Here is a 20,323-nt window from a genome sequence, read left to right as displayed (position 1 = left end):
AGGTGTAACACCAAGCACCCCCCGCTAGTCAACTGTTCTCGGTGCTAGCAGAACTGCTAATTTGCGAGGTTGCACAGCTCAGTTAATTGAATAGGCCGGGTATTGCATTTCTCCCCCTATTGATATGAAAAGGGGTGGATATACAGTATCCAGGTATCAACAGAATTCATAGAACAGAGTACATAGTACAGCACTAGATAAGGCACTATGCCTAGATGTAAAAAGTGCCAAAGTAATAAAGGACACTCGCATTTATACTAAATCCACAAAAGAGATGGAGAAATATTGTCCAAAATCAATTATAACAAAGTTTATTAAAAAAATATACAAACCTAGCATAAAACATCAGGATAGCAATAACACTGATAAAGAGAATTGTAGGACTCAGGTATCAAACACACCGTCCACAGCAATATCATTCATAGATATTGGCAGCGCTTTCAAGGTTAATACCAAACTCATATTATTGGACATTAAGAAAAAATATATGTGTCACGCTGGCATCTTGGCTGGTTGGCGTGAGCGAGGGGGTTGTGGCCCCAATGTGTCACAAACCAGACTACCCTAGAAGGGGCGTAACTAATGCAGGTAACTCGGTCTTCACTGGAGCCTCTGATGGTAAGGTCAGGCTTGTGCGGCAGGTAGCTGCAAGGTGTCACTCCAGGGTGGTGTCTGGCTGGGGCTGCTGATCCCACTTGGGGATTGGACACTTGGACAGGTGTGACTGACAGGCAGGCAGGTGAGCACGGCAGGCACGGCTGAGACACAGGGCAGGCAGGCACGGCTGAGACACAGGGCAGGCAGGCACGGCTGAGACACAGGGCAGGCAGGCATGGCTGAGACACAGGGCAGGCAGGCACGGCTGAGACACAGGGCAGAGCCGCAAGAGTGTGGAGCACAAGCAGAGCCGCAAGAGTGCAGAGCACAAGCAGACAGAGGACACAAGGAAAGACGCAGCAAGGAAAGAAGCCATAGACAAGGAGACTGACAGAGGTAGGACAGAGTTCAGACTATGTAACCATGCGAGACAATGTACAGGACCAAGGACACAGGGACCAGGGTATACACAGGTACAAGGCAAGGTTAGGAGCAATAGCACAGACACCAGGATATTTTGCCTCCTGGAGGGCGGCAAGACAGGTACAAGACAAGGCTAGAAACTATGGTACAGGGATTAGGATATTCTGCCTCCTGGAGGGCAGATGGAGGTACAAGGCAAGGTACAGAGACTAGGAATAAAGCCTCCAGAGAAGGCGAAACATAGGACAGGACCTGGCTAACTCAGTAGCAAGACACTAACTGAGTTAAAACTTTGCTCAGGCAGCTACCACTATACTATACTAGAGAACGCTTGGTAATTGGCCAGGGACACATTAGACAGGTGCACCCTGATTCCAGAGAGTTCTGGTGCCGCTCCCCTATGCACACAGCCATTAAACATGCTATTAGGCATCGGGTTTCCCTCAGCGCTCTGATTCTGACCCCAGGGTTCTATTAAAGGGATCATTGGTATGCAAATCAGGGCAAATCCACTCAGCGCTCTGGTTCTGATCCCAGGCTCTCTTAAATGGATCCCTGGTATGGAAGTTAGGACAAATCCACTCAGCGCTCTGGTTCTGACCCAAGGCCCCTCTTAAAGGGATCCCTGGTATGGAAGTTAGGGCAAATCCACTCTGCGCTTTGGTACTGACCCCAGGCCTCTCTTAAAGGGATCTCCGGTATGGAAGTTATGGTAAATCCCTCAGCGCTCTGATTCTCACCCCAGGCTTCTATTAAAGGGATCATTGGTATGGAAGTCAGGGCAAATCCACTCAGTGCTCTGGTTCTGACGCCAGGCCTCTCTTAAAGGGATCCCCGGTATGGAAGTTAGGACCGTTCCACTAAGCACTCTGGTTCTGACGCCAGGCCTCTCTTAAAGGGATCCCCGGTATGGAAGTTAGGACCGTTCCACTAAGCACTCTGGTTCTGACGCCAGGCCTCTCTTAAAGGGATCCCCGGTATGGAAGTTGGGGCAATTCCACTCAGCGTTCTGGTTCTGACCCCAGGCTCTCTTAAAGGAATCCCCGGTTTGGAAGTCAGGGCAATTGCCTTCAAATGCTCTGGTACTGACCCCAGGCTCTCTTAAAGGGATCTCCTGTATGGATGTTAGGGCAAATCCCTCAGCACTCTGATTCTAACCCCAGGGTTCTATTAAAGGGATCATTGGTATGCAAGTCAGGTCAGGGCAAATCCACTCAGCGCTCTGGTTCTGATCCCAGGCTCTCTTAAAGGGATCCCCGGTATGGAAGTTAGGGCAAATCTACACAGTGCTCTGGTTCTGACCCAAGGCCCCTCTTAAAGGGATCTCCAGTATGGAAGTGAGGGCAAATCCACTCTGCACTTTGGTACTGACCCCAGGACTCTCTTAAAGGGATCTCCGGTATGGAAGTCATGGTAAATCCCTCAGCGCTCTGATTCTCACCCCAGGCTTCTATTAAAAGGATCATTGGTATGGAAGTCAGAGCAAATCCACTCAGTGCTCTGGTTCTGACACCAGGACTCTCTTATGGGATCCCCGGTATGGAAGTTAGGACCGTTCCACTTAGCGCTTTGGTTCTGATCCCAGGCTGACGGGATGATGTGGGATATTAGGGGTAGTAGTCCAGTGGCTCTGGCTGATGGGATTATGTGGAATATTAGTCGTAGTTGTCCGGTGGCTCTGGCAGACGGAATGATGTGGGATATTAGGGGTAGTAGTCCGGTGGCTCTGGCTGACGGGATGATGTGGGATATTAGGGGTAGTAGTCCGGTGGCTCTGGCTGATGGAACGATGTGGGATATTAGGATTAGTAGTCCGGTGGCTCTGGCTGATGGGACGATGTGGGATATTAAAGGCAGTAGTCCGATGGCTCTGGCTGACTGGATGATGTGGGGTATTAGTGTTAGTTGTCCGGTGGCTCTGGCTGACGGAATGATGTGGGATATTAGGAGTAGTAGTCCGGTGGCTCTGGCTGACGGGATGATGTGGGATATTAGGGGTAGTAGTGCAGTGGCTCTGGCTGACGAGACGATGTGGGATATTAGGATTACTAGTCCGGTGGCTCTGGCTGATGGGACGATGTGGGATATTAGGGGTTGTTGTCCGGTAGCTCTGGCTGACGGGAAGCTGTGGGATATTATAGTGAATGTGGCTATGCGGAGTGGGCGGAGCTCTACACTCAGCTTTATACACTGTATATATCTAGATATAATCATTATAATTTGTTATAACTAACCGTAGTTAGTTACTATGCCCGGGCAGCGCCGGGGTCTTCAGCTAGTGTTTAATAAGTTAAGTAGAGTAGGGCCCTGCCAAAAGAGTCTACCTTGTTGTGGTGGCAGGCTGAGAAAATCTTTTGGTCAAAACAAAAGCTGATGGCTATGTGTGATTGGTGAGGACGAGGTACAGAAGTGGAGTTTTTGAAAGAAGTGGGCAGTGGGACTGTGGAAGGTTCGAGGGGTGGAGGCAAAGCTGGGGTAGAGTCTGGGCGGAGTCTCAAGGGGGCCCAAAAATTTTGCCAGAATGGAGACTTGAAATTCCAGGTGGCAGGAACCTGGTGGTAGCATTCTTGCCAAAATCATTGTAACTATAAATACATTATTTGCTAACTCATATTTTGATTCAGTGAAAGATTAAATTGATCATGAAGCTCAGAAAGCACACTGGCCAACAAAAAGAAGAATACATAAGAGGAAAGAAGGAAAGTAATTTTCTTCTGGTCATAGAAGTGGGAAAAGTGTGTATTATGAATTTCCACATACAAACTCTCCTGACAACTTTAGTGATGTTGTAATTATTCCTTTATAGGAAATATTAGAACTCATAGGTTATAAAATAATATGTATAATCCCTGGATTTAGTATTAGCATCTGTTTAATCCAGGGAAAGGAACCCAAAGTGTTATGCACTTTTGTACGTATCGTGTACTATGGAAGACAGTTTTGAATAAGGATATTATTGTCTACTTGATTGGGAAATACACTGCAGAAGAAAAGCAAAAGCTTTATACATGATAGATTTACTAGTTATAAGAAGTAGACTTGCTCTGTGAGCCAAATGTCTCTGTTTCAAACGCAAATCTCAGAAGGATTAGAGGAACAGAATGAGACTCTCATTTGTGTTTCCCAGTTATGCTACTGGGATTTAAAATCCAATCCAATAGCCAGAATGAGACAGAAATAAAAAGCATTTTATTTTTAGTAAAAAGTCAAGATAATTTGTTATTTCAGAGGTAGAGAAAACTATTCGAAAGGAAGCAATGATCATCTCCAGGAAAAATTCCTGAAACCAAAAGCATCTGATTTAGTTAGGTTTTTGTACTTGCACTGCCCAGGTGAAATGTTGCTTAATCAGAGGTTTATGTTTAGAACCTGTTCAATAACTGAACAGCATTAAAAATATCTCTAGGTGCAGAATAGAACCCGGCTACATCATTGTATGGTTATTTTACATAAAGCTCAAGTAGTTTGGAAAAGTAAAATGCCATCAATTATTGACCAGCTGTAAATAGAATACACACCTCCTTTAAAAAGTATTTTCTTAAAAGAACTGTGTACTTTATATGCACACTACAAGGCTTAGAGTGTGTCATTTTTAAAAACACTCTGAGCAACTGCATCCTATTTGCCTGTGTCACAGGTTAATGAAAGATGTGGTTGTGAAAAAAAAACTTCACTTTTCGGATACAAAGCACAGAGCTTTAGTGTCTTTATCCAAAACTGCAGGGTCTGACAATTTTTAGAGAGCAGTCAGATATATTTTTCAGGTCCTGTACTCCATTCAGAAGAGCAGTGTTAAAGCAGGCCAATGCTAATGTAGGGGAAGTGGACTGACCTATGGACCTGTCTGCAGCAGGAGGGTTAATGTACAATGTGCTGGACATGGACTGCTGTATATGAAGGTGGGAGACAGCTGGAGATAGTGAGGGATGGTGGAGTACTGGGTTTGGCCACTAGGGGGAGACCAAGGGCAGCAGAAACAGAAGAAGGTGTAGTACTGCAGTTTGGCCACAAGATGGGAGCAGGGAGCAGTGAGGACAGGGCTTAACAGCAGCTTGAGGCAATAAAACCGCAGAGTCATGGGGGGCGGGGTTACAGGAGCTATAGATGGGGAATTCCCAGGGAGGGGAATATAAGGAGCGATATGGGTCGCCCTCCCAGGGCTGTGGGGCACTCGGTACCGGGCCGGTGTCAAGGCGGGAATGTGTCACAGCAGCGGTGACCCGGTCCGTGGCCCTGGGCGCCCAATATCAATGGCGGAGATGTTAATGGTGTTAGAGTTTATTAGAATAGTTCGAGACGCCACCCGTGGTGTTTGGCAAGTAAGATGTTGAGCCAACGCTGCATGCACATCCACTGGGACTGATGGTGTGGTGCAGCAAAGATGGTGTAGCTCCCCACAGGTGGAGCTGTAGTCCCAGGGCAGTGTAGGTGCAATGGATGAGGAGAGGCGCAGAATGGTATAGATGTTGTTACCCAGGTGTAGCGGTGCTGGAATAACTGGAGGACACCAGGGTGTGCGGTTCCAAGGCTTTACTCACACGCGCCTGCCTCCGTACTGTGTTCTCCGGGTCAGGGCTCCAGCCAACCTCCAGGCCAGATAGGGTTCTCCCTTCCACACTCCGCCAATATGTACCTTCACTGAACGACTCCTCCAATACGCCTTTAGGTGCGAAGCACTCCAGTACTTAGTTACCCTGGAATGCCTCTCTCTAGGTGTTCCTAGTCTCTACTTGTATGACAGACAGCTGTAGCCTGCTTCAGGGACTCCTCACTGCATCCCGGCTCTCTATTCAGTTGCTGTTGTGTCCCAAGTCTATGATGGGAGCAAGGCATTAGCGGCTCACTACTCCTCCGGTGTCTGTTGCCAGACATAAAGATCCAATCAACCTCGGGGACCGGGCCCCGGCCTTTGCACTCTGGACTGGAAGGGTTCTCTATCTTTCTTCAACCAGCTTCCCACCGTCCTTCTATTCTCCTTCGTTCCGATCTGTTCTATCTCTCTTATGGAATCTGTAGTCTCCAGTCTACGTCTTTCTCCTTCTCTTCCTTTCCTAGGGATCTCGTTCCACTAAGACCAGTCCTCAGCCTCTCCTGACTGACTGCCTTCCTCCGCCTTGAGCTCCTCTCAGGCTGACCTCCTGTCAGCCTGCTCTCTCTCTCAGACCCCCGTCTGACCTGAAATCCTACACCTTCCCTCTCTTTTGTATCATCTAACTCCACCCGCCTCCCAGCACATCTCATGTCACGAAGCAGGGTTCCACAAGGGGTGCCCTGCTAACCCCCATCCTGAAGCTGTTAGGTGGCCCCACTGAACTATCCTGTGTGTGGAATGCAGGTGTGGAGTGCGGACAGGAGTTCCCACCTTACCTGGATGGTGGGGCACTACACCTTAGGAGAAGGTGCTGTACCTCTGTGGCGACTGAAGCCTCAGGGGCGCCACATACCCCCCCTTTAAACACAGCACGACTGCGGGCTGCAAGACAATAAAAGGTACAATACAGGAACACACAAAAAATGTTAAATGCTGTTTAACAATACTTATCTACTCTTCCTAATGTAGGAGGCACATTTCTTAAACGTTACAAACAGGCTAACTTCCTATCTTAGTATCAAAAATCTATTTAAGTGCAATTCTTAATTCAAAGTGCTATACTCAACACATTTTCTTTATTACATTTTCTGCCAATTATTCTCTTTTTCTTTCTCTACTGGACGCAAGACACTGACCATTTACACTTGGCCTGTCACCTGTCACTTTCAATTCTTCAGTCTTTATTCAATTCTCAAATTCTATCTCAAAACTTTTCTAATTCTCTGTATCAAACATTCTATAAAAGACATTTACTTTTCATAAGACACAACATTATCAAATACGTTATCATAAAACATTCAAAATTCTTGCAAAGTGCTGAACACTGCTCCCAGTCGGGATTTCTTGCAGTGTCTCTTGAGGTAGACATCATTCTTCGAAAAGTGTCCATTCAAAAACATCATCTTCGCAAAGAGTCTTTGTGTAACCATTATCTTCACAAAGAGGTCCTATATGTAAAACCAAGAAAGGGCACCTAAAGAGGTGCAAACTATTTACAATAAAAGTTTTGGATCATACAGCATTCATGATCTCCACAGTTCCAAATGTAGAAAAACACTGCCAATCAGAAGCAGGCAACAAAAGTGCTACCGTAAAAACATGATAGCAAACCAGGCACAACTGGTGCAAACAAAACCCTCCTGGGTAACGAGATTTAGTAAATTATTTTTCTTCTACTGGTGATCCCCTCCTGGGGTTCTGGTAGCTGAACTGGAATTGTTCTCAGAGGTGGTATCTTCGTGATTCTGACTTCTTGTTAAAGGGTCTTGAAGCTGTGGCAAATGGAACCCTTGATGTATCTCAACGCCCATCAACTGTTCTTCCTCGATAGGTGGTTCCACTGTCCTGGTACGAGGTCTAGCTCCTTGGGCCTCTACATCTTGGCGGCGCTGACAAGCAACTACCTGGGGACTGGGCAGCAAAGGAATCCCGAAATCACCGTCCCAAAACGATCCAGATCCCACTCTGGTCTGTAGATGTCGAATCGGGCGCGCCTGTTCCAACCGTACCCCCAACAGCAGGGGCCTCCTCCTCCCCATCAACCCATTAGGAAGGGCGGGGTAAATACCTGGGAGTTCCCGGCGGTGCGGCCTCTGCTCTGGTGCAGGCGTGGTGGGAGCGGGTGCTGCCCGGTGAGATGTCGGGGATGGCAGCGGAGCCAATAGCAGCTCTGGTTCCACGGAGGTGGCTGACGGGACCTGCGCAGCCGCACCAGGTCCGGGCAGGAGCTCCTCTTCCTCCACTTCAGCTCCCTGGGCTGTGTACAACTCCTCCGGTATCAGCGGCAAAGAAGGGACAGAGTACGCTGCTGGTGGCATGACAGCAGCTCCAAGCTCCGTGGGGTCTGCCAGGAAAAGATCCGGTGCAGCAGTGGCGAGTACCGGTGTCGCGGGTACCGCAGGTGTAGGCCCCTCCTGGGCGCGCTGCCGGCTCAGCTTCTCCAGCGCTTCTCTTCGTAGCTGCAGACGGGTAGTCAGTTCAGCGATTTCATCTTCTAATTGCTGGCGGTTCATTCCGGAGTTCGGGTTGGAGCCGTCCGCCATGGCACCGGGGGTTTGCACTTCCCCGCGCTCCGCAGGCCTCCTTCCCTCACTCTCCAAAATGGCGTTCTGGCGTTCTTCCTCTTGCTTCGCCCTTCTGCTCACCACTGGCTTTCTCTGCCCCGCCTTCCGGGGGCGGCATCTTCTTCCAGCGCCTCCATACCAAGCCAGTATACAAACCCCTCGGGTGGTGGGCCATGCATCTGTCACATAGTAATTCAGGCAGGGAAGGCCCAAGACTCTTCGCGGTCTTTTCTTAGGACCTCCCATCTCTTCACGCCCTTCTTCTCCGAGCCAGCGGCCATTTCTAATGTCCATTTTACAGTCTATTAAATTTGGTCTTCTGTACATTTTCAAAAATTGTAAATCCAAGGCACACAGAACCCGATGGCATCGGGTCTCGTCATCCTGTTCGTGACGCCAAAATTGGGTCGCCCTCCCAGGGCTGTGGGGCACTCGGTACCGGGCCGGTGTTAAGGCGGGAATGTGTCACAGCAGCGGTGACCCGGTCCGTGGCCCTGGGCGCCCAATATCAATGGCGGAGATGTTAATGGTGTTAGAGTTTATTAGAATAGTTCGTGACGCCACCCGTGGTGTTTGGCAAGTAAGATGTTGAGCCAACGCTGCATGCAGATCCACTGGGACTGATGGTGTGGTGCAGCAAAGATGGTGTAGCTCCCCACAGGTGGAGCTGTAGTCCCAGGGCAGTGTAGGTGCAATGGATGAGGAGAGGTACAGAATGGTATAGATGTTGTTACCCAGGTGTAGCGGTGCTGGAATAACTGGAGGACACCAGGGTGTGTGGTTCCAAGGCTTTACTCACTGTTTGCAGTTCACACACACGCCTGCCTCCGTACTGTGTTCTCCGGGTCAGGGCTCCAGCCAACCTCCAGGCCAGATAGGATTCTCCCTTCCACACTCCGCCAATATGTACCTTCACTGAACGACTCCTCCAATGCTCCTTTAGGTGCGAAGCACTCCAGTACTTAGTTACCCTGGAATGCCTCTCTCTAGGTGTTCCTAGTCTCTACTTGTATGACAGACAGCTGTAGCCTGCTTCAGGGACTCCTCACTGCATCCCGGCTCTCTATTCAGTTGCTGTTGTGTCCCAAGTCTATGATGGGAGCAAGGCGTTAGAGGCTCACTACTCCTCCGGTGTCTGTTGCCAGACATAAAGATCCAATCAACCTCGGGGACCGGGCCCCGGCCTTTGCGCTCTGGACTGGAAGGGTTCTCTATCTTTCTTCAACCAGCTTCCCACCGTCCTTTGTTGTGAGTTCATTTTCCCCTTCATCACTGAGGCCCGGGGAACTCCCTCTTCTGGTGAGGAGAGGTGGTGAGTCTGATTATCAGACACCTGAGATTAATGATGATGACTGGCTGAGTGGAGTCACAGACTGGATATAAGGCTGCATACGCCCATTCTCCCTGCGGGTGATTTCTCTGTGGTATCCTTGGAGTCCAGTCTGAATTCCTGCTCTACTAAAGCTAAGTTTTCTTCCTTGCTTTTTGCATTTGTGCCTTGCTTTGTTTTTTCTGGATTTCAGCCATTCCCTGCTGGGGTGAGCTGAACTTCTTAGCTCTGTCTCCTGAAAATACCAGAGTGCTGATTTAGTTTTGAAGCTTAGTTGCTTCAGGGCCTTTTTCCATTTCAGCTTGCTGGCCTATGTTTTTGATAGGGTTTTTTGCCGATTGCAGACAGCAGCTTTCCTTTCCTGTTTAGATTAGACTGGGCCCCAACGTTTGCTCAGCCTATTTTTCTATCTGTGTCAGTGTTTTTTCATCTTGCTTCACCGTCATTATATGTTGGGGGCTGCCTTTTACTTTGGGGTCTGCTCTGGGGCAGTTTAGATTTCCCTTTCTATCTTTAGGCTATATAGTTCTCCGGCTGTGTTCGAGGGGTCTAGGGCACCGTAGGTACCCCCCACGGCTACTGCTAGTTGTGTTGATAGGTTCAGGGGTCTGCAATCGGATAGTTGCCAGCTCCTCTGGTTTTCTGGACGTAGCTCCTATTTTTGTGTCTGCCTCCTACAGTCACTCAATCATAACAGTCCTTCTATTCTCCTTCGTTCCGATCTGTTCTATCTCTCTTATGGAATCTGTAGTCTCCAGTCTATGTCTCTTTCTCTTCCTTTCCTTTCCTAGGGAGCTCGTTCCACTAAGACCAGTCCTCAGCCTCTCCTGACTGACTGCCTTCCTCCACCTTGAGCTCCTCTCAGGCTGACCTCCTGTCAGCCTGCTCTCTCTCTCAGACCCTCGTCTGACTGACCTGAAATCCTACACCTTCCCTCTCTTTTGAATAATCTAACTCCACCCGCCTCCCAGCACATCTCGTGTTACGAAGCAGGGTTCCACGAGGGGTGCTCTGCTAACCCCCAGCCTGAAGCTGTTAGGTGGCCCCACTGAACTATCCTGTGTGTGGAATGCAGGTGTGGAGTGCGGTCAGGAGTTCCCACCTTACCTGGATGGTGGGGCACTACACCTTAGGAGAAGGTGCAGTACCTCTGTGGTGACTGAAGCCTCAGGGGTGTCACAGATAGAGATTTCCAGAAGGGACCAGTCCAGGGAGAGGAGCTTAGAGGAAGAAGAGATGGAAGGAGGAGACGGACAGAGAACAAGCTCCAGCAGGGACTGAGGAGGAAGACAGTCGGGAGGGTGGCCCTGACAGGAGAGCCGCAGGACAGAGAAGGCCTGGGGGTACCAGAGATGGACGGACTCGGATGGGTATAGCGCTGTGGTGGTAGGCCTAGGACAGCCACAGTGAAAGAGCCACGAGGGACGTCAATTAGGAAAAGGAAGGAAAGTGAAGGTACCCAGGCTGTCGTGCAGCTGCTGTGTGGTGTTGCGGTCATTGAGAGGACGGCCAATAAAGAGGACCTGTTGAACGCACCTCAGTTTCTGTCTCAAGTCTGTCTGCGATGGAAAAAAGGGACCACCCCCCGGTCAGCTCACGTACCTACACTAATATTAATTGGGGGTACAGTAGCTGGTCGCAAAAACTGAAAGCACCATGGCTGGTGGTATTATGGCTGACACTAATACTGTGAATATGTAACGTGGCACGGGGTGGTAGTTGTGAGCGAGGCACTCGTCTGAGGTGCCCCAGCATGTTAAATGAATGTGTGGGTCCTGGCTGCGTATGTGGAATTTCGCTATGAGGGCATTGTGCCATTGCAGGCCGCAAGTGACTGATGTTGTAGGTTTGCCAGGAACAGATGTTTAACAGTTCAATGTCAGAGACCATCATCCGAAAATAAACTCTTCACTGAACGGTAATTTGATATGGATTATATACAAAGGATAGCATTTTCCACGTAGTATTCTTCTTCTGTAATGTATTTCAGGGTTTTGTTTTGCTGTTTCTCTCTACTTAGCCAAAACCCAGCTTTAATGTGTCAGTTCTGATTAATAAGTCTCCTTTATCTCTCCTAAGATCCGTCTCCATAAGGCCACTTTGTTTCTCCTTCACCTTCCAATGCAAAACTGTTCACTTAGAACTCCAGACCCTATCTGTCTAACTACAAGGAAGCAGTCACTATCCCTTAAGGCCCCTTTACATTTAGCGATGCACCAGCGATCCGACCCGGTTAGGATCGCTGGTGCATCGCTAAATGATCGCTAGTGAGCTGTCACACAGGCAGACCTCACAGCGATGCAGCAGCGACGCAGCGCACGATACTCACCTTTCACACACAGCGATCCTGATGTCCTCCCGCCCGCCTCCACGCGTCGCTCGTCGGCGCCAGCAGGAAGCCCAGCAGGAAGAGCCCGACGAGAAATGGAGCCGGACATTCTCGCGCGATCAGCGATGGACAGCGGGGGAGCTGGTCGGAGGTAAGTATCACACATAGCGATATCGCTATAACGTCACAAAATCGGTGATGTTATAGCGATATCACTAGCGATATCGCTATGTGTAAAAACCCCCCTCAGGCTATGTGCATACGGATCCGCAGCGTTCTTGACGCGCGGGTTTGCAGCAAATCCACATTGTAGTGCCCAACCAATGTTAATCAATGGGAAACCAGAATTGGTGTGCACATGCTGCAGAAAAATCTGTGCGGATTTGCAGCGTTTTATTTTCCGCAGCATGTCAATTCTTTTAGCGGATCTGCAGCGTTTCTGCACCCATTGACTTCCATTGAGTCCGTCAAATCCGCAGCAAAAATCGTGTAACAAAGTTTGCAGATTTGATGTGAAAAACACTGCAGAAAGGCAGGAGGAAGAGTGTGTGGGCGGAGACTGTGCATGAGCGGAGAATATGTGCATGTCTGTCTGCGGGTGTCTGTGTGTATCTGTGTGTCTGCGGTGGTCTCCGGGTGTGTGCACAGCTGTGTGTGGGTCTGTGTGTGGGCATGCATCGTCTGATGGGACTTCTACTCCCATCTGGATATGTCTGCTGTCACATATACAGTGACAGCATGAGCCCGATGATGGGATAGTAGTCCCATCATCTGGCGACTGTGGTGAATAGCAGAAAAAAAAACATTTATGCTCACCAAACAGCTAGTCCAAGACGCCCTCGATCTCCTGCAACAAAAATATAATAATAAACCAACATATACTTACCTTTCCACTGTAGTCCATTTATTAATGATTGTCCCACAGCGATCTCACATGTAGAACAATGTGACTGCTCTACAGGGCCTGCGGTGATACAGTGACAGGAGATAATACTCCTGCAGTGTATCACTCCACCGCCGAGAGTTCACCGGAGTTCATGCTGTCACTTGCGGCACCGCAGCATGAGAAAATTCTCATGCAGCGGTAGTGCTGTAAAGTGAGAGCATGAACTCCAATGAACTCTCGTTATTTAGGACTATGTCGGACAGGAAGTATTTGTGCTGGTTTATTATTTTATTTTTGTTGCAGGAGATCGAGGGCATCGGGGAATTAGGCAAGGCAGTAAGTATGGTTTAATTAAGAATATTAAAGGAGTCTGTGTCTTTATTTCAATTAAAGGATTTTTTACTGGGTGTCTGTGTTTTATTTACAATTTGACTATGGGGTTACTAATAGGGGAGTTTTATTGATGCCTCTCTATTACTAACCTCAGGACTTGAAGTCACAAAGGTGACATCAACCCCCCCAACTATTACCCCATTTGACACCGCTACAGGGCAAGTGGAAAGAGCGAGGCTAAGAGCCAGAATTTGCACATCTAAAGATGAGCCATTTCTGGGGTGGCTGAGAGCTGAAGTTTTTAGCTAGGGGGGCAATATCCGTGACCCTTTGATAGGCTAATAATATCAGCCAGCAGCTGTCTGCATAGCCTTTGATGGTTATTAATTATAGGGGGATCCCACCACCTTTCTTGGGGGGGGGGGCTCTCCTATTTTAATAGCCAGTAAAGGCTAAGTATACAGCTGTGTGCTGATATTAATAGCCTGGGAAGATCCATGGGATTACCCCCTTATCTGGCTATAAAAAATTTGCCCCCAGTCATCGGCTTTTCCTCTGCTGGTTAAAGGGCATCTGTCTCCCTTTTTTTGCCCTATTAGCTGCCGGCATAGACATCGGGGGCTTATCTACAGCATTCTGTAATGCTGTAGATAAGCCCCCGATCTAACTTGAAAGATAAGAAAAAGAGTTAAATTATACTCACCGAGGTGGGCAGTCCGTGTTTTTCTTCTCTTTCAGGTTACATTGGAGGCTTATCTACAGCATTACAGAATGCTGTAGATAAGCCCCCGATGTCTATGCCGGCAGCTGAAAGGCCAAAAAAAGGGTGACAGATTCCCTTTAAGAAAATTATGCGGGAGCCCACACAATTTTTTTTGAAAATTAAACAGATATTGCGTTTCATACAAATTTTTGTGTGTCTTTATTTAAATCTTTATGTACCAGTTTATTATGTTCATTAATAAACCTCAGGCTTGGTATTATATATCTATCAATATATTATATATATACAGCTCTGGCAGACCACTGCACAGTTTTATAAAAATCAGCTTCTCTACATGTCTGACAGCCATTCCTTTCCAGTGTCAGTTGAATTCCAACCAAAGTACACCTCATTCTACTTAATGTACTTCTAATTAGGTGACCACCTGAACCAAATCTTACTTAGTAAAGGAAATTATAAAAAAAACCTTGCTGTGGTGTTCACAATCCTCATGCAATAGGACTGTAATGATGCTTCAGTGCAGTACAGCACAACCTCCACCAGGGGGTGCTGGTGTGGGAAGAGATGTTGCGCACACACAGTGTAGCACCACTGAGCAGCTGCACAGGTGCCACCTGGTGGCAAAAGAGTGGTCAGACGAGCCGAATCAGAAACAGTCAGGGAAAACAGGACCAGAGGATAAAGCAAAACACGTAGTCAAATACAAGCCAGAAGTCATAGCCAGACAGGAGAAGAGATAACAAAGATGTGAGACAGTCAAACAGGTCAGGAGACAAGCCGGGTCACATACCAAGCACAGGGAGCAAACACTAAGACAAATGGGGTGGCAGGAAATGGAAGTCATGGGACCAGCATAAGGCTAAAGTGCAGACGTACGTTTTAGCCCTGCGGATTTTTCCGCGCTGAATTGAAGAAATCCGCAGGTCAAATGACCTGCATTTTTCCTGCATATTTCTTCCTTCTTTCCTGCGGTTTTTGTGCGGTTTTCCCCTGCAGATTTGGAGGATGGAGCAGGTGGAAAACCGCACAAAAGAAGTGACATGCTGCATGTTTTGAACCACAAGAAAACCGCGCGGAAAAATATGCAGCGTCTGCACAGCGTTTTTTTTTCCAATTGACTAGCATGCTACTGTACATCACAATGTGGATATGCAGCGTTTCTGCGCGGTAAAATCCGCTGCGGATCCGCTGGATATCTGCATCGTGTGCACATGGCCTAAATGGTCCGTGTGACAAAACACGGTATCAAGCAGTCAGCTGCTCTAGCCTGGAAGCATGAACTATCACAAACATTGGTCTGCATGCCACAGCAGGCTGAAATAGCCCCACAGAACCCAAAAAGAGGCAGAGAAGGTTAACCCCCACATGACCAGACCAGGGCGAGAAAAACAAGACACAAACCCTGGCCTGGATCATGACAAGGACAAGCTGGATGGCAAACAAGTGCTAGTAATATCCCAAAAGTAATAGGAATGAAAAAGTAACTTTTAACCATGCCAAATGAGTTGAAAAGTCTTGCGTGAGGAAAAGAAGGGCTCAATTCTGGCTTTACTAGCAGAGGGATACAGTAAGCATCATGTTGCCTCCATCCTTAATCTGCCTCCATCTGTTCCAACAAGGTCAAGCAGGAGACATTGGGGACAACAAAGCTACAGACCGGCAGAGGGCGAAAACAACTCTCCACTGACCGGGATGACCGTCATCTTATTCAAATGTCACTCAGCAACTGCAGGATGATATCAAGTGAAGTACCAAAGGAATGGCAGCTGGGGTGAAGTGCATGGCAAAAACAGTTCGTAACAGGCTCCTAGAGGCAGGGCTCAAGTCATGTAAATGTAGAAAAAAGCCTTTCATCAATGAGAAGCGAAGGAGAGCCAGGCTGAAGTTTGCCAAAGACCCTAAGGATTGGATCATAGAGGATTGGAGTAAGGTAATCTCTGATGAGTCTAATTTTCAGCTTTGCCCAACACCTGACCATCTAATGGTTAGACGGAGACCTGGAGAGGCGTACAAGGCACAGTGTCTTGCACCCACTGTGAAATTTGGTGGAGGACCGGTGATGATCTGGGGATGCATCAAGCAAGACTGGAATTGGGCAGGTTAATCTTTGCAAAGGAGGTATGAATCAAGCTGCATACAAGGTTATCCTGGAAAAACAGTTGATTTCTAATGCTCAAGCAATGTTCCCCAACTCTGAGGACTGGATTTTCCAGCAGGACAATGCGCCATGCCACACAGCTAGGTCAATCAATGTGTGGATGAAGGACCGCAACATCAAATCCCTGTCATGGACAGTCAAATCTCCAGACCTGAACTCCATTGAAAACCTCTGGAATGTAATCAAGAGGAAGATGGATAGTCAAAAGCCATCAAACAAAGAAGAACTGCTTACATTTTTGTACCAGGAGTGGCATAAGGTCACCCAAAAGCAGTGTGAAAGACTGGTGGAAAGCATGCCAAGACACATGAAAGTGGTGATTAAAAATCATGGTTCTTCCACAAAATATTGATTTCTGAACTCTTCCTGAGTTAAAACATTAGCATTGTTGTTTCTAAATGATTATGAACATGTTTTCTTAGCAATATTTGAGATCTGCAAGCACTGCATTTTTTGTTATATTGACCATTTCTCATTTTTTGAAGATAAATACAAAATTTAGTACTTGGAAATTCGAAGACATGTTGTCAGTAGTTTATTAAATGAAAGAGCAATTTACATTCTACTCACAAATCTAATATATAAAGCTCAAAGTGTATGTATGTATGTGTGTATGTATGTGTGTGTATGTCCGGGATAGGCATCCACACCGTCGCAGCTACAGCCACAAAATTTGGCACAGTCACACGTCTGGACCCCGAGAGCGTCCTAAGCTATGTTGTGAGGTGAAATTTTAACCCCGCGTGTTCCAATTCACCAAACAATATTGCCCCTGTCTACATACTGGGGAAAAAGTGTGTGCACGTCAAGCCCCGCCCCTCATTATGATGTTATAATGCCCCTATCTACATACTGGGGAAACAGTGTGTGCGCGTTAAGCCCCGCCCCTCATTATGATGTCACAATGGTTGCCATGGCGACGCTGATGTCATCATAGGTTGCAAGCCCTGCCGCCGCTCATTATGATGTCATAATGGTTGACTATGGGATGGAGGATGTGTGATGGGTATATGGGCACTGGACTATGGGATGGAGGATATGTATGACGGGTATATGGGCATGGGACTATGGGATGGCGGATATGTATATGGGCATGGGACTATGGGATAGTGGATATGTATATGGGCACGGGACTATGGGATGGAGGATATGTATGATGGGTATATAGGCACGGGACTATGGGATGGAGGATATGTATGATGGGTATATGGGCATGGGACTATGAGATGAAGGATGTATGATGGGTATATGGGCACGGGCCTATGGGATGGAGGATGGGTATATGGGCACGGGACTATGAAATGGAGGATAATTATAATTTGCTATAACTAACCACACTTAGTTACTATGCCCGGGCAGCGCCGGGCTCTTCAGCTAGTCTAATATATAAAGCTCAAAGTATGTATGTATGTATGTGTGTGTGTGTATGTCCGGGATAGGCATCCGCACAGTCGCAGCTACAGCCACAAAATTTGGCACAGTCACACGTCTGGACCCCGAGAGCGTCCTAAGCTATGTTGTGAGGCGAAATTTTAACCCCGCGCGTTCCAATTCACCAAACAAATTTGCCCCCATCTACATACTGGGGAAAAAGTGAGTGTGTGTCAAGCCCCGCCCCTCATTATGATGTCATAATGCCCATATTTGCATACTGGGGAAACAGTGTGTGCGTATCAATCCCCACCCCTCATTATGATGTCACAATGGTTGCCATGGCGATGCTGATGTCATCATAGGTTGCAAGCCCTGCCGCCGCTCATTATGATGTCATAATGGTTGACTATGGGATGGAGGATGTGTGATGGGTATATGGGCACTGGACTATGGGATGGAGGATATGTATGACGGGTATATGGGCATGGGACTATGAGATGGCGGATATGTATGATGGGTATATGGGCACGGGACTATGGGATGGAGGATATGTATGATGGGTATATGGGCACGGGACTATGGGATTGCGGGTATGTATATGGGCACAGGACTATGGGATGAAGGATGTGTGATGGGTATATGGGCACTTGACTATGGGATGGAGGATATGTTTGACGGGTATATGGGCACGGGACTATTGGATGGCGGATATGTATATGGGCACAGGACTATGGGATGGAGGATGTGTGATGGGTATATGGGCATGGGACTATGAGATGGCGGATATGTATGATGGGTATATGGGCATGGGACTATGGGATGGAGGATGTGTGATGGGTATATGGGCACTCGACTATGGGATGGAGGATATGTATGATGGGTATATGGGCATGGGACTATGAGATGGCGGATATGTATGATGGGTATATGGGCACGGGACTATGGGATGAAGGATATGTATGATGGGTATATGGGCATGGGACTATGGGATGGAGAATATGTATGATGGGTATATGGGCATGGGACTATGGGATGGAGGATGTGTGATGGGTATATGGGCACTCGACTATGGGATGGAGGATATGTATGATGGGTATATGGGCATGGGACTATGGGATGGAGAATATGTATGATGGGTATATGGGCATGGGACTATGGGATGGAGGATGTCTGAAGGGTATATGGGCACTCGACTATGGGATGGAGGATATGTATGATGGGTATATGGGCATGGGACTATGGAATGGAGAATATGTATGATGGGTATATGGGCACGGGACTATGGGATGGAGGATAATTATAATTTGCTATAACTAACCACAGTTAGTTACTATGCCCGGGCAGCGCCGGGCTCTTCAGCTAGTATACCTATAAAGACAAAAATCAGGCAAACTGAAAATTTTGCAGTGGTCTCTTAATTTTTGCCAGAGCTGTATGTGTGTGCATATACATTATATCTAATATATAAAGCTCAAGTGTGTGTGTGTATGTATGTATGTATGTGTGTGTGTATGTCCGGGATTGGCATCTGCACCGTCGCAGCTACAGCCAGAAAATTTGGCACAGTCACACGTCTGGACCCCGAGAGCATCCTAGGCTATGTTGTGAGGTGAAATTTTAACCCCACGCATTTCAATTCATCAAACAATTTTGCCCCTATCTACAAAATGGGGAAAAAGTGTGTGTGTATCAAGCCCCGACCCTCATTATGATGTCATAATGGTTGCCATGGCGACGCTGATGTCATCATAGGTTGCAAGCCCCACCGCTCATTATGATGTCATAATGGTTGACTATGGGATGGAGGATGTGTGATGGGTATATGGGCACTGGACTATGGGATGGAGGATATGTATGACGGGTATATGGGCACGGGACTATGGGATGGAGGATGTGTGATGGGTATATGGGCACTGGACTATGGGATGGAGGATATGTATGATGGGTATATGGGCATGGGACTATGGGATGGAGGATATGTATGATGGGTATATGGGCATGGGACTATGAGATGAAGGATGTGTTATGGGTATATGGGCACTCGACTATGGGATGGCGAATATGTATGATGGGTATATGGGCATGGGACTATGGGATGGAGGATGTCTGATGGGTATATGGGCACTCGACTATGGGATGGAGGATATGTATGATGGGTATATGGACACTGGCCTATGGGATCGTGGATATGTATGATGGGTATATGGGCACGAGACTATGGGATGGAGGATAATTATAATTTGCTATAACTAACCACAGTTAGTTACTATGCCCGGGCAGCGCCGGGCTCTTCAGCTAGTGTATATATATATATATATATATATATATATATAATACAATATACTAGCTTAAAAGCTTGGCGCTGCCCGGGCACAGTAACTAACTGTGGTTAGTTATAACAAATTATAATTATACTCCATCCCATAGTCTCGTGCCCATGTACCCATCATACATATTCTCCATCCCATAGTCCCATGCCTATATACCCATCATACATATTCTCCATCCCATAGTCGAGTGCCCATATACCCATCACACATCCTTCATCTCATAGTCCCATGCCCATATACCCATCATACATATCCTCCATCCCATAGTCCCATGCCCATATACCCATCATACATATCCACCATCCCATAGGCCCGTGCCCATATACCAATCATACATATCCTCCATCCCATAGTCGAGTGCCCATATACCCATCACACATCCTCCATCCCATTGCCCCATGCCCATATACCCATCATACATATTCTCCATCCCATAGTCCCATGCCCATATACCATCATACATATTCGCCATCCCATAGTCGAGTGTCCATATACCCATCACACATCCTTCACCTCATAGTCCCATGCCCATATACCCATCATACATATCCTCCATCCCATAGTCCCGTGCCCATATACCCGTCATACATATCCTCCATCCCATAGTCCAGTGCCCATATACCCATCACACATCCTCCATCCCATAGTCCCGTGCCCATATACCCATTATGACATCATCACCAT

At 47.5% G+C, this 20,323-nt stretch overlaps 1 protein-coding gene across 2 annotated transcripts in view; it reads right to left on the bottom strand.

The window, feature by feature from the left end:
* The window catches only part of THBS2 (thrombospondin 2), a 1,059,287-nt gene that overhangs the window by 401,447 nt on the left and 637,517 nt on the right, over positions 1-20,323 (bottom strand). The window lies entirely within an intron of this gene.

The sequence above is a fragment of the Dendrobates tinctorius genome, unplaced genomic scaffold (assembly GCF_039654945.1).
Source record: "Dendrobates tinctorius isolate UK_male_01 unplaced genomic scaffold, ASM3965494v1 ptg000181l, whole genome shotgun sequence".
NCBI classification, from domain to species: Eukaryota; Metazoa; Chordata; class Amphibia; order Anura; family Dendrobatidae; genus Dendrobates; species Dendrobates tinctorius.
The sequence above is the reverse complement of the archived record's forward strand: the minus strand, read 5'-3'. Positions and strand labels throughout refer to the sequence as shown.